At 39.1% G+C, this 14,319-nt stretch overlaps 1 long non-coding RNA gene across 1 annotated transcript; it reads left to right on the top strand.

Moving 5' to 3' along the window:
* Positions 1 to 60: 60 nt before the first annotated feature.
* On the top strand, positions 61 to 11,844 carry LOC142435990 (uncharacterized). The gene is made up of 3 exons (XR_012781700.1): positions 61 to 279; positions 2,428 to 2,492; positions 11,760 to 11,844. It is a non-coding gene; the product is annotated as an uncharacterized LOC142435990 (long non-coding RNA).
* The last annotated feature ends 2,475 nt before the right edge of the window (positions 11,845 to 14,319 follow it).

Genomic DNA, 14,319 nt, shown 5'->3' with positions numbered 1-14,319 from the left:
TGCAACCTGCGTCCTTGCCTTCCCATTGGTTGGGGATTTTTTCGCCAAAGCGCAGGCGATTTCCTAGACCTGTGCTAATAAGCGCGGCGCGAACTAGGCTGCAGGGAGCCCGCAGACTCTTCGGTCAAGTGGGCGGCCGACAAGGAGGTCCCGGTACCAGGTCTACCCGCCATGTTCTGTGAAAAGGCGACGGAGGTGGTCCGCGAACTGCACCACACGCCAGAAGGGCAGCTGCCCGCCTTTAATATGACGGGCTGGAAGGCAGAGGGCGGGATGGAGGTCCGGGGAGCTTGGCTGAAAGGGGCTGGAGGGTGAGCGGGATCTCCCCTGGGCTGCTCTTTTCGCGGTTTGCTTCAGATTCCCCTGAGGGTGTGAGCCAAGTTCTGGAAGGGAAAGTAACAGCATAACAAAAGGTTACTGTGGGAGAAAGAAGGAAGTTACTGTACAACTCAGCAATTGCGCTTCCTCAAAGTCTACTTCCTTCCATTTTGCTTCATTTTTAGCTTTGTTGCTTTTCCTTTGCTTAGCCAATACGAACTAAAGTAAATTCGAATCCACCTCCATTCTGCCGAAGAAAGCTGGAAGCTTTCTGTTCTTTTAAAGATTGACAGCCTCAGAAACCCACAGAACCAGTCGTTTTTATTGGATCTAGCGTTTTATGCGCGTTAGTGTGCGCGCACGCACTCAGTGAGCAAAATGTGATGATGAAGTAGGCCTCTGGTGCCAGACTGAGATTCATACTCTGTTCGATCACTGTGGACTCAGGCTTTCTGTGCGTCCAGTGTTCTCACCAACAAAAATGGGCATGATGATGGTACAGAGCTCTTGGTGTAGTGAGGAACTGTACCTGACACACCCAGGGCTGAGTCCCTGTATGCTGTTTCTACAAGAAATAATAATAGTGCTAACAGTCGTATTGTTACTGTTATGATTATTTGTCCACTACAATAACATGGAAGTAGGAATGATGTTCAGCACTTAGCTTGCAATTGTCTCTCCTCATAATTGTGTGAGATCTGAGCTGTCTCCCCCCACCTCAAACATGTGAGTGGAGAATTGAAGTTAGGAGATTTGTCAGTGGTGATATAGCCAGTAAAGAGCAGAGCTAGAGCTTGAACCCTGGAAGTCTGGCTCAAGAGCCTGTACGTTTAAGCATCGTAGTAAACAATCATAGGGCAGCAACTAGATAGATGTCAGTGAGAGGACCAAGAAACACAAGTGAATAGAATGCAATGTGGTAAGTGAAACTGGTGTTGCGTAGATGGGAGCATAAAGAGAAATGCTACTGGGGGGTTGGGAGTGGGTGTTCGAGCCTTGTATGAAGTATTAGCCCTCACACAGGCAGGTGATAAACAATGGCTTAAGACTCATGATCACAACTGGAAAGGTTATGTATGGAGATGTCAATGGTGGGTTCTAGGATTAGAAAAACTTCGGCATTATTCCACAGGCATTTGGAATCAGGTAGAGGTTTTCAGGTAGGGGTGTGGCGGGATGTTTTTATATTTTGGAGTACTTATTGGCAGTAAAATGAGGCCTGGAGTTATGCATTGGGCTGCTAGCCTAATGGTCAGCAATTCAAACACACCAGCCATTCTAAGGGAGAAAGATAGCCGCTTCTGTAAAGATTTACAGCTGTGTAAACCATAGGGAGCAATTTTCTCCGTCCTATAGGGTCATTTAATCAAAATGTACTTAATGGAAGTGGTTTTGGTTATTGGCAATATGGAAAATGCATCAGAAGAGAAGAACTAATGGAGGCAGAGAGATGAGCTAGTGGTGAGAAATGTGGATGATTGAAACTCAATTCTACAGATATTGATAAATGAGTTTTTTAAGTGATTGAAGACTAGCAGGACTTGTAACTTTTAGAATTGTGGAGATGAAATGGGTAATAAATGACATCAAGAGTAAACAAGGCTATTCATCATCATCAGACATTTTCAACATATAATTGGCTACAGGGTTGGTTGAACCCAAGACTGTATTTTGGCTGAAAGAATATGTGGTGTCACTTCTTTTCAAATGGTCAACTATCTTATTAACATTTATGAATTTTAGAATTAAAACATTTTATTTGTCTAAGTGAAAAATTTCTATCTTAAGGTAGATGGTAGGAAAAATTCCTTTGGCTTTTCTTTTCTTGCAATACAAACCAAAACTGTGTCTTTGGGGGAAAAAATTGGGAGAAATATTTTAAAACTTGTATTTGTTGTTTTTGCAGTGAAAATGTGTACTTTCATGCTCGATTAAGCCTTTATTTTTGATATAGGTACATAAATAGCCAGAATTTATGCAATGGCTATGGATTTTAAATAAATTATATATATAAATTGAGGATAAATGTAGTACAGATAGATTTAGGGGATTAATTGAATGCATTGGGGAATCCATGGATATATATCAAAAGCAGTTTATATATTCCAGGAGGATGGACTCAGACAAATTCTGGAGGAGATGAAGGCTTTATATGAACAAAACCAATCCGATGTGTAAGTTTTCATAAGATTTTTTTTAAGTTATCAGAGTTAAGAATTAATTAGAAATAATATTAGCTAGTTGATTTTGCATCATATTTGGGGTTTTTTTAATCTCTGTGCACCTGATTATATTCTAACTATATAATTTAGCCCAGCTCTAAAGGACTTAATATTGCTTATTGTTATATCTGCATTTTGGGTGCTTTAATGCATATTTGTTGGTTGATTGATATGACGGAATTAGGATAGACCCAAATTGAGATACAAGTGAGTAAAAGCACTAACAAAGTGGAATACATACATTTTACTTTTTTAAAAAATTAATAGATGTTTTAATGCATTGAGTAAAGAGAATAGACAATATATAGTAGGCAGTATAGACAATAGACAACATGATAGCTACATGTTGGGCTGCTGACTGCAAGATCAGCTGTTTGGAACCATCAGCTACTCTGAGGAGGAAAGATGAAGCTTTCTACTCCTATAAAGTGACAGTCTTAAAAATCCAGAGGGGCAGTTCTACCCTGTCCTATGGGCAGAACTGCTTTGGGTGGAAATCAACTCACTGGCAGAGTTTGGTTTGAGTATCGGCGCAGTAGAGATTATTCATAGTTGGAGTGGAGTTTATACAGAACTAGTGCTGCAGAAAGCTCAAAAGGTTTCTAGATTTACAGATAGTAAAAGTTCAGCCTGGGATTTGGCACAGTGAAGAATTTGAGCTGTAAGACAAAGTAATAGTGCCCTGTGATTTGGTCAAAAAACAAACCAAGCTCACTGCCATTGAGTCAATGCCGACTCATAGTGACTCTATGGGACAGGATAGACTGCCTGTGTGGGTTTCTGAGCCTTTTTTAAAACAGTTTTATTGGTACTTAATCCACATATATCACACAATTCAATAGTTCAGTCATATCAAGAAGACTTACATAATCATTAACACAATCAATTCTTTAGAGATAAAATTACAAATAATGAGTAAGAAAGAAAAGACCACCTTGTCTTAGAACAAGCAAGAAATGCTCTCACCTAAACAGCAGTTGTCAACCTGTTGGTTACTACCCGTTGGGGGTCAAACAACCCTTTCACAGGAGTCACCTAAGACCTGAAAACACATTTCCAATGGTCTTAGGAACCAAGACACTGTTCCTCTAGCTGTCTCTAGGCAGGGCTGCCCATATGCAGATATGCCCACATACGAGTAACTGGCGTGAAAACTGTTACCCATGCTACACTATGCTTTACAACAAAATTAATTTCATTTGTAGTTAGAAATTAGTCTTTCACAATAGAAAATGTTTTTGTGATTAATCACTCTGCTTTAATTGTGTTCAAATTGTAACAATGAAAATACTTCCTGCTTATCAGGTTTTACATGACGATTCATAACAGTAGCAAAATTACAGTTATGAAGTAGCAACAAAAATAATTTTATGGTTGGGGGGGTCACCACAATATGAGGGACTGTAGTAAATGTATATTAGGAAGGTTGAAAACCACTGACCAAGAACAAGTTCAGGTTAGAAGGGAGGTCATCTGACCATGTATCCAGTTCATTCCAGCATAATCACACTTACAATGATCTCTATCTGATAGAAAAGCTGTTCGAGACACTTTCCTGTGACTAGAGGGGATCTGCTGGTGGCTTAATCTGACTAGATACTCTGCAGATGGGTTTGGGGCCCCCCTATCTTCTATAGCATTCTATAAATTGGGTCTTCGAAATTTGGGCTCTGATACTTTTCCCTTTGTCATTTTTGAATTTTGTTTTGCGTGCCTTTGGGTCACGCAAGCTGGTGTGCTTCTTCTTTGTGGACATAGTTCACTCCTCGTTTAGATGACTACTTGTTTGAATTTAAGACTCCACACACTATTCCGATTGATAGTGAGCACCATTTGTTTTCTTCACCACACTTAGCTATAGCACCCTTATCTTCAGTGATCATTACATGAGGTGGGCAAGGCCATGTTATCCAAACTAACTGTCTTTGGATTGGGACTAAAGTTAAATTGGGGCCAGAATCCATCTGCTTGTCCCTGGGATATGCATAGCTCGGGTTTACTTTGACAGCCATACTATGACAAATTAATACCCTGTAAGACCAACTACCCCACCAACAGCAGCAAAACAACTAGCAGACAACTAAAGACAAACACAAACAAAACAAGCAAATGAAAGGCAAGGAAAAAAACCCATAGAAACAGAAAAGTAACACATTGTCAATCATTCCCCCTGGAGTATAAGATGATTGCACTGGCAACACCATCAAGTTTTCCGATGACACATCATTCTGCTGTAGGTTTGAGGAGTCTGCAAGTACAGTTCTAACTTGAGCCGAAACCCATGAGTTGTTGCTCCACACAGTTAGATCTCATATTCAGTTGAATTCTGTTTACCCTAAGCAGGGGGGATCGATGCCAGGGGAAACATCCTGGATCAATTCTTCCAAGTTTAAATCCCTGCCCAACAGATCAAAGCCAGTCATATCACTGAGAGGGGAGCATCAAGGTACTAAATATATGGTGATTCTGAGTCCCTTTTGATGGACTCCAACCAAATGGGGTTCCCCCCAAGGTCCAATGACCATCACTTCCACAGGTCCAGGGCAGCCACTCTGCTTCCTCTTCTATCTAAGCACCCCAGTCCTCAGTCCAAGGGTACAGGCACCTTTGAGGCCAGGCTCAGTTCATTCTGCTGGGCCTCTGTGTTAAGCGCTTGTGTAGCCCGAGTGATGCCATGCTGACCACAAGGTTTACCGTACCACAAGGTCAGCATCCAGTGACATCTTGGTGTTTAGTCCATGGCATGTTTTATTGAGCTTTGGCTAGAGACATATTTGTAGTGTTTACCCAGGAACATAAAATCTGTCCCTATAGGTTCCCTACAATCATTGTTTAGCACACCTTCCCAATGTGAGGATATTTCTCCCCATTCACCTACCATGCTCGCCAACAGAACTATCAGTGATGTTCCTCTCCCCTGGCCTAAACTTGATTTCCTGGCAAGGTTCTTTCATTTCTGTGGGGATTTGCCCCAGCCTTGTCTTGGTGTAGACCCTCAGGTGGATGGTCTTATCCCATATCCCACCTCTTTGTGGAGTGACCCACTTTGGAGGATATTTTTGGTTTAAGGATTATTTTAGGACTTGGGTTTTTCCAGTTTACGTGGCTCTAGAAAGTCTAGAGTTCTTGGTAATTTGAAATTCAATTTTGAATTTTTCCCTTTTGATCAGCATTCGTTTATAGATTCTTTAATCAAAAAGTTCACACTATCAATAGAATTGCCATGTGCCCCTGGGGGTGATTGATAATGTTCTCTAATATAAAATTACAATGATGTCTCTTAAGATTAACCAGAGATGTACGTAAACCATAGATAACATGAATGGGATTTAGACTTGCATTTAATTCTAGCCCAATATGAGAATTAGTTCTTGTGACTTGGCCCTTTTTGATGCTCACTGAAGATATGGATGCTATAGCAAAGTGTAGTAAAGAAATTTAGATGGTATGATTTTTAGAAAGAATGGCGCATGGGGGTCTTATTTTTCAACAAGCAGCCTTCTGAGTGAAATATCACCTAAGTCCACATGGAAGAAGCACATCAGCCTTTGTGACCAGAGGAGTGTGAATAATTAAAACTCAAATATGAAGGAGGGAATAGTATTAGAGCTTAAATTGTGAACACCTGATTTGCAGAAGGATATGGATGACAGTGGAAATCCAAAATCATTTGCAAGTTCCACACAAGTGGTTTAAGATTCCGGTGAATCCTCTCTGACTCAGTTGAAGGATGTCAGTAGTCTTGCTATCAGACAGAGAGTGTTATAGAGATGATTACAATAAAGCATGATATCATTTGACCTCTGTTTTGACCCATTTTACTTCAGTAAAAACAAAGTGCAGGGGAAATATGTATGGATAAAGCTCTGTGAGTCCTCTCTGAGCATAGACAAGTGTTGTGGTTAGCCTTGCTGTTATGCAGAGTGCATTGGAAAGTGGATTATTGCAGATGCAATTCCTTTAAAATTTAGCACCATAGCCATTGATCTCCTTTTTGACCCATTTTAAATTGATTTTAGTTTTTTATATTTTCTATCTTTTCAGTTGGGATACTTTTGTTTTACTTTGTTATTTTTAGTAGGTTTTTTGCTGTTTTTAAATGTTTTAGTGTATATGAAATCTAGGGTAGGTATATCTATTGAGACAATATCTTGATTAATGGTTCCTGAGTTGTGGCCGGGGCGGTTTGAAGGAAGTGAGTACAATAATAACAGTGAGTACAAGAAGGAAGAAAATGTTCTAAATTCGATTGTGGTAATGATTGTACAACTCTTCTTAATATGATTGAACCATTTAATTATATAATTTGCGATGGACTTTTTAACAGTTTATTGGTATATAATTCACATATCGTTGTAGAATCATCACCATAATCAGGTTTAGATATTTTCTTCATTCTTGGACTCATTGTTATTAGCTCCCCATTTCCTCCCCACCTCCCCTGCCCTGCCCCAAGGAACCATGAATCCAGTTACTGCCTCTGATTCACCTATCTTGGATTTTATATACAGAAAAACAGTGAAAACAATAAAAACAACACTAACAAGACTATGAAAGTAAAACAAAAACCTCAGTCAAAAGAAAGCTACAAGTATCTTAAGAACTAGAACACATTTAGATGGCTCATAAGGGAGAGCAAATGGTGGGGTGCTGAGTTTGAACCTAACCGCATCCGCAGGAATCCACTGCGCTCTGCATGCTAGCGAGGCCCTCCACCCCTCGTCCATGGTCACAGTGAGGCTCCAAGGGTTTGCTTCATGAGTGTTTTCCCTTCACTTTTTTTTTAAATTGAAACAGCTTTAAAATGGGTCCAAAGGAAAATCAAATAAGATATACTGCATTTTGATCTATGTCTGACATATTGATTTACAGTGTCTGATAATAGAGCTCTTCACATCCCTCAGCTATAACGAGAGGGAATTCACAAGAGGCTTGATCTCTTTGTGGACCCTCTAAATGGATTTTGGGCTTCCACTGACAACCATAGCCTTCTACAAACCAATTGTTCACAATTTAAGCTTTGATATCATTCCAGCCTTTAGATTTGGATTATGTTCACACAGGCTGATGGGCTCCTTCCATGTGACACCCCACTTAGATGGCTGCTTGTTTGAAAACAAACCTTTAAAATCCCCAACACTATTTTTTCTAATAGCTGGGCACCATCTAGGTTCTTCACCACATTTTGCTGTAGACTCATATCTTCAGTGATTTCTTCATGAGGGCAACCACCAAGCAGGACCATGTCATAAGAACTAGCTGTTCTTAGATTGGGACTAGAATTAAGTACAAGCCTAAAATCCACTCATGGTTTATAAATGACTCTGGTTCACCTAAGAGACATCATTGTCATTTTATGTTACAGAACATTATCAATTATCATCCCCTTGCTGACGCATGACAACTTTATAGGGCAGGGTAGAACTGTCCTGTGAGTCTCCCAGCCTGCACATCATCACAGGAGTAAAAAGCCTCATCCTTCCCCCACAGACTTGGCTGGTGACTTTAAACTGCTGATGTTTCACTTAGGAGTCTAATGTGTAGCCGGTACACTTTGATGGTGTCATTAGTTTAGCCAATGTTACAGAATTTAGAACATTGTCGAGAAAGGGAAATTATACAAGTATGGGCCAGCTGTGAACTGCAATACATGAATTGTTGACTTGTGTAAATTAAACCTTTAAGTGACTGAGCACTATTTACAGAAACAACAGGAGTTGGTGATAGGGCAAACGTTCCAATAATATTTACAACAGCAGAGCCACACCTGCCATAAAAAGCAAAGAAGCATTAAAACAGACTGGTAGTTCTGGGCCACTGTTCTTGGTGGCAAGAGATTGAAACCAAGTCCCGTGCTGTGGTTGACTTCTTTCACTAGTTTAATGACATCGAGTCCCATCCATATTGTAGATTGTGCCAATTCTTCATTTCTCCGATTGGCTGAGTAACAACATCAGCAGCAGCAGTAGTGTGTACACATATATATCACATTTTCCTATTCATGGGCATTAGGTGGTTCTTATCTTCACCCATTGCAAATAGTATAGCAAGGAATGTTGGTGTACAAGTCTGTTTGCATGTCTTTTCAAATCTGGGTGTAGTAGATCAGATTTTTGTTGAGCTGCGACACTACTACCTACATTAGCGATACCATTTTACATTCCTACCAGCAATGGATACAGGAAAATTTTTTTTTTGGTAGTGAGTTTGGTTAGGTTTATTTATTTTATTAAATCATTTTATTGGGGCCTTGTATAACTAACTCTTTGCACAATCCATAAATCCATCTATTATGTCAAGCACATTTGTTGCCATCATCATTCTCAAAACATTTTCTTTCTTCTTGAGTCTTTGGTATCCGCTCATTTTTTACCCTTCTTCTCCCTCCCTCCCTACCTCACAAAACTTTGATAATTTATAAAATTTTTTTCATGTCTTACACTGTCCAATATCTCCCTTCACCCACTTTTCTGTTTTCCACCCCCAGGGAGGGGGTTATATGTGGATCATTGGTTCCTCTTTTCTCCCCCACCTTCCCCTTACCCTCCTGGTATTGCTGCACTCATTGATCCTGAAGGGTTTATCTGCCCTGGATTCCCTGTGTTTCTGGCTCTTATCTGTATCAGTGTACAGCCTCTGGTCTACCCGGATTTGTAAGGTAGAATTGAGATCATGATTATTGGGGGAGGAAGCATTAAAGAACTAGAGGAAACTTGCGTGTTTCATCAGTGTTATACTGCACACTGACTGGCTCGTCTCCTCCCTGTGACCCTGCTGTAAAGGGATGTCTACTTGCCTACAGATGGACTTTGAGTCTCCACTCCGCACTCCCCCTCATTCACAATGATGATTTTTTTTGTTCTTTGATGACTGGTACCTGTTCCTATAGATACCTCGTGATCACACAGGTTAGTGTGCTTCATCCATGTGGGTCTCTATCTTCAAGCCTTTAAGATCCCAGAGGCCATATCTTTTGATAGCTGGTACCATCAGCTTTCTTTTTCACATTTGCTTATGCACCTGTTTTGTCTTCAGCAATCATGTAGGGAAGGTGAGCATCATGGAATGCCAATTTAATAGAACAAAGTGTTCTTGCATTGAGGGAGTATTTGAGTAGAGTCCCAATGTCCTTTAATACTAAACCTATAAATACATGCACATTAGATCTACTTCTCCATCATCATATATAAATATTGGCATGTACACACCTGTATTTAGACCTTTAAATACTCTTTGACTCCTAATTCTTTCCTCTATTTCCTTTTGCTTTCTTCTTGTCCCACTATCATGCTCAGTCTTCATTTGGATTTCAGTAATTCCTCTAGGTTATACTGCTCTTGATCAAGCCCTACCAGGCCTCCTGCACCCTCCTGGCCATTGATTTTGAATCACTTATTGTTCCCTTGTCCCTAGGTTTGTTAACACCCACTTCCTTTCCCCCCACCCCCGCCTCCCCTGCTCCCATATCTCCCCAGAACCAGCAGTCCGTTGTTTTCTCCTTCAGATTGTTTATCCCGCCTATTTTTTCTAGATAGAATTGCAGAGATAATAATATGCACAAAAAAACAAGACAGAGCAAAACGAAGCAACAAAAGAAAACCAAAAAAAGACAAAAAAAAAAAAAAGAAAAGCCTGTAAATAGTTCAAGGTCTGTTTGTTGACCTTTAGGAGTGTTTTCCAGTTGAGTCTGATGGGGTGGCACACTCTGGCCCCAAAGTCTATTTTTTGTACTCCCTCAAGACTTCTTTGCTCTGCTTCCTTTGCTGTTCTGTTGCATGGCTCTTAGTGTTTTGCCTCAGTGTGATGGGGTCAGATTGGGCACAGTTCCCACACTGTGTTTCCAGTGTTGTCCCCTGGTAGCACTATGGGTCAGTGAGGTACATCGTGTCTCATAGTGGACTGGCCATATGGTCCTCTCTGTGCTTTGACTTCTCTGAGTGGAAATATCGTCCTCAGGGCTTGGTGGGCCAGGATGTGTTCCACTTTGAACTACTTTCTTGTATTCATAACACTTGTAAATTCTTGTTTTAAAAATTTGTCCCCCATCTTCCTGATGTCCTTCTGAGAAAACAATCACTGTAAGCAATGTCTGGTTAAATTATATATCAAAAGAAATCTTTTTATTTACCCACCTATAAATGTGATTTTTGTTTAGGACATTTGATGTATGTTTTTAAGTACTTGGTATTAGGTGTATTTGTGCTTAGTTTGTACAATGTAGACCATAATCTGGTACCCATAGAGTGACAGCAGATAGAAAAACCTAACAGCACAGGGTGTGCATTTTTCCTGTTTTCAGGGCCTAGTGCATTATGTGGAACAAAGCATGGTGGACCCTTTTTATATTCATCTAATTGCTTTAAAATGCTAAAGTAGATACTTACTCCTTTTGTTCTTCTGGTTTTAAAATGTGATCCATATCAAGTGTCTAAGAAGATGTGCATTTTATAGGGTGAAACTACTTCCTCTGTATATGAAAAAACCCTAAAGTATAGTAAAAAATATAGATGGGGAAATAGCAAATATTTGTTGAATGAATAAACTGCTGACCCCATGTCCAGCTACAGTAGTGTGGTGAGGATTCGGAAGTGCTCCTAGAAGCGGAGTGCTCATACAATAGAAACATCATGTAAGACCACCTTCTTCGGGCCATGATGTCAGGTTTTCTCTTACCTCAGTGAACAAATAGGACACTTGTCTTTTGAAATAATAGAAAGCAATCAGTGTGCAAAACTGTACAATACCAACTGGTTAAAGGAGATTAAATTATTATAGTATCATTGCATTGACAAGTTAGTTAACTTGGCTTTTTCTTAATTTAATCTTGTAATGTGTAAATAAAAGTTCTGAAGTAGAAGCAGCACAATTTGCTTAGGTAAACTGTTACGTACAAATAGGTAAAAATGTGTACGTGTATCAGTCCTTTGAAAAATATCATGGAAAAGTTAATTTTTTGGTTCTGTAGTGCCAGGAACTGGATTTAATGGTTTCTTGTGGGGATTGTAGGGGTGGTTGGTGGGAAAGAGGAAGCTAATAACAATGAGTACAAGAAATAAGAAAATGTTCTAAAATTGATTGTAGTGGTAATTGTACAGTTTTTTGTACAATTCTTAATAACTATTGAATTGTTTGATGTGAATTGTTACATGTCAATAAAACTTAAAAATTTTTGTTGTTCTGCAGTGTATTTATCCATTTTCTCTTTAATTCTCTTCCTAGTAATGAAGCAAAATCAGACGGAAGAAGCAATTTGATACCAACCATCAAATTTCGGCACTGTTCTTTGTTAAGAAATCGACGCTGCACTATTGCGTACTTGTAAGCTGCTGTGATTTTACTTGTAGTAGCAGGAAACAAAGAAGAGTTTTCCATGGGGTTTCTCAATTAAGTTTCTGGTTGATAGCAACAGATCTCAGATTTATTTATCTCTGTGGTTATGCATGGAGCCCTGGTAGCATGGTTACTTGTTGGGCTGTGATCTACATGGTCCACAGTTCAAAACCACTAGTAGTTCCGAGGGGAAAAGGCCGTGTTTCTATTCCTGTAAATAATTACAATCTCGGAAACCCACAGGGGTTTGCTATGAGTCAGCATTGGCTTGATGGAAGTGAGAGTGTTTTCAGTGTTTATGCGCTGGACTGTTAACCAGAAACAGCATTTCAAAACCACCAGCTGTTCTGCGGGGAAAAGATGAGGCTTTCTACTCTTAAAAAAGAGTTACAATCTCGGAAACTCACTGGTGCGCTTCTATCCTGTCCTTACAGTGTCAGTATGAGTCAAACAACTCCATGTGGCAGTGAGTTATTTCTTTTAAGTTTGATTTAATGTAAGCATTTTAATTTCGTTTTTCCAGTTTAAAATTTGTATTGTAAAAGATTGCACTATTCTTGAAAGCAGAGAGAATAATATAGTGAAGCTCCTGGAGTTGTCTTATAAATTTAACAATACATTTTCCATAATTTATGACATATGTATGTTAGGCTACTTAAAACTAAGTACTAAACATCAGATAACATTTTACCACTATATACTTTAGGATACATCTCTAAGAAATAAGGGCCTTTCTGATCTTTTTCCACATTACTGCTGTGTCACCATCACAGTTACGACAATGAACAGTGCTAGGGGCATCAGCCCAGTTCCTATTCCCGATTTCTGGTAGTCCCAAAGATGTCTTCTTAGAGTAGATCTATTTGCATCAGAATCTTAAAAAAAAAATCCACAAATGACAGTTTAGTTGATAAGATCCTTGAGTCCTTACTGATAGAACAGTGTCTGATTTCCTGCTTGTTTGTATGCTAATACTCTCTCAATGTCCTAGGTATGACCGGTTACTGCGGATTCGTGCACTTAGGTGGGAATATGGCAGTGTGTTGCCTAATGCTTTACGATTTCACATGTCTGCTGAAGAAGTAAGTTAGCACTTTTTCAAGTTAATGATTTTGGGAAAATACTGAGATCCTGGCTTTTTTTTTCTACAATGATGTTTACTAGTATTTCTCTGTTTTCTGTAAATTTTCTATATTTTGTTTGTGAGAATGTGTAGAGGTAAATATAAACTACTAACTCAGCAGTTTGTATATATAATTTATTGACACATACTTTTTGAATTAAGCAACCATTCTTACCATACTTTTCTGAGTTATTCCTCACTAGCATAAGCTTACTACTCCAAGATTCCTAGCTAATCTTTTGAGTTGCTATCATTTGATCCATGATTTGATCACCTTTTCAGCAATAAGTTTTCAGCGTTTTTTAAGCAGTTAGTACTTACTGCGATAGGCATGGGAAGTATAAAACCAAACTCATTACTCTCAAGTCGATTGTGACTAAAACTGCCTCAGAGGTTTATAAGGCTATACATTATTTTTGTTTTGAACTGTCTTATTTGGCACATAATCCATATACACTATCAATCTTTATGGAAACCAACTGCCATATTTTTCTCTTACAGAGTAGCTAAGTGGATTCAAATTGCCAACCTTTCCATTAATAGTGACAAATGTAGCAACTGCCACTGGGGTACCCTCCTGGAAGGGAGTAGTAGTAAGTAATTCTAGTGCTACAGGGAAAACTGACAATGAAAAAAGGAGTTTCTTTTATTTATTAGTGATTCATCAGTGGAGTTGAAAAGCCGACATTATTCTTAGGAGATATGTAGTTTTCTAGTCAGCATGAATAAATATTCAGAATAAGATGAGTATTTGTCACTGAAGGTAGGGTGCTAGACCAGTATTTCAAGATAGAACATTAGAGTCAGAACACTTGGTTTCAACTCCTGACACTGCTTTCTAATCTTGGGCAAGTAACCTCATTGCTCTGTGTTCACTCCTTTATTTACAAAATGGGGTCATAGTGTGTCCTACTACAGCCTTGGTTCTCAACCTTCCTAATGCCACGACCCTTGAATAGAGTTCCTCATGTTGTGGTGATCCCCAATCTTAAAATCATTTTTGTTGCTACTTCATAACTGTAATTTTGCTACTGTTGTGAATTATAATGTAAACATCTGATATGTAGGATATATTTTTAGTTTACAAATTGAACATATTTAAAGCATAGTGATTAATCACAAAAATAGGTAATTATATCTTGTGAAATACTGATTTCTAATTATAAATAAATGAAATTTTGTCTTGAAGCATGGTGTAGCATGAGTAACAGTCTTAATATAACAATAGTGAACTACATTGCTACATTTTGCGACAGTGTGCGTAAAAAGCCAGAAGGTTGAGATAGTTTCTTTCTCACTAGATCAGAAATTCTCCAGACAGTCTTT

Source organism: Tenrec ecaudatus, unplaced genomic scaffold, assembly GCF_050624435.1.
Source record: "Tenrec ecaudatus isolate mTenEca1 unplaced genomic scaffold, mTenEca1.hap1 Scaffold_1219, whole genome shotgun sequence".
NCBI classification, from domain to species: Eukaryota; Metazoa; Chordata; class Mammalia; order Afrosoricida; family Tenrecidae; genus Tenrec; species Tenrec ecaudatus.
This window is presented reverse-complemented; position numbering and strand designations above follow the sequence as displayed.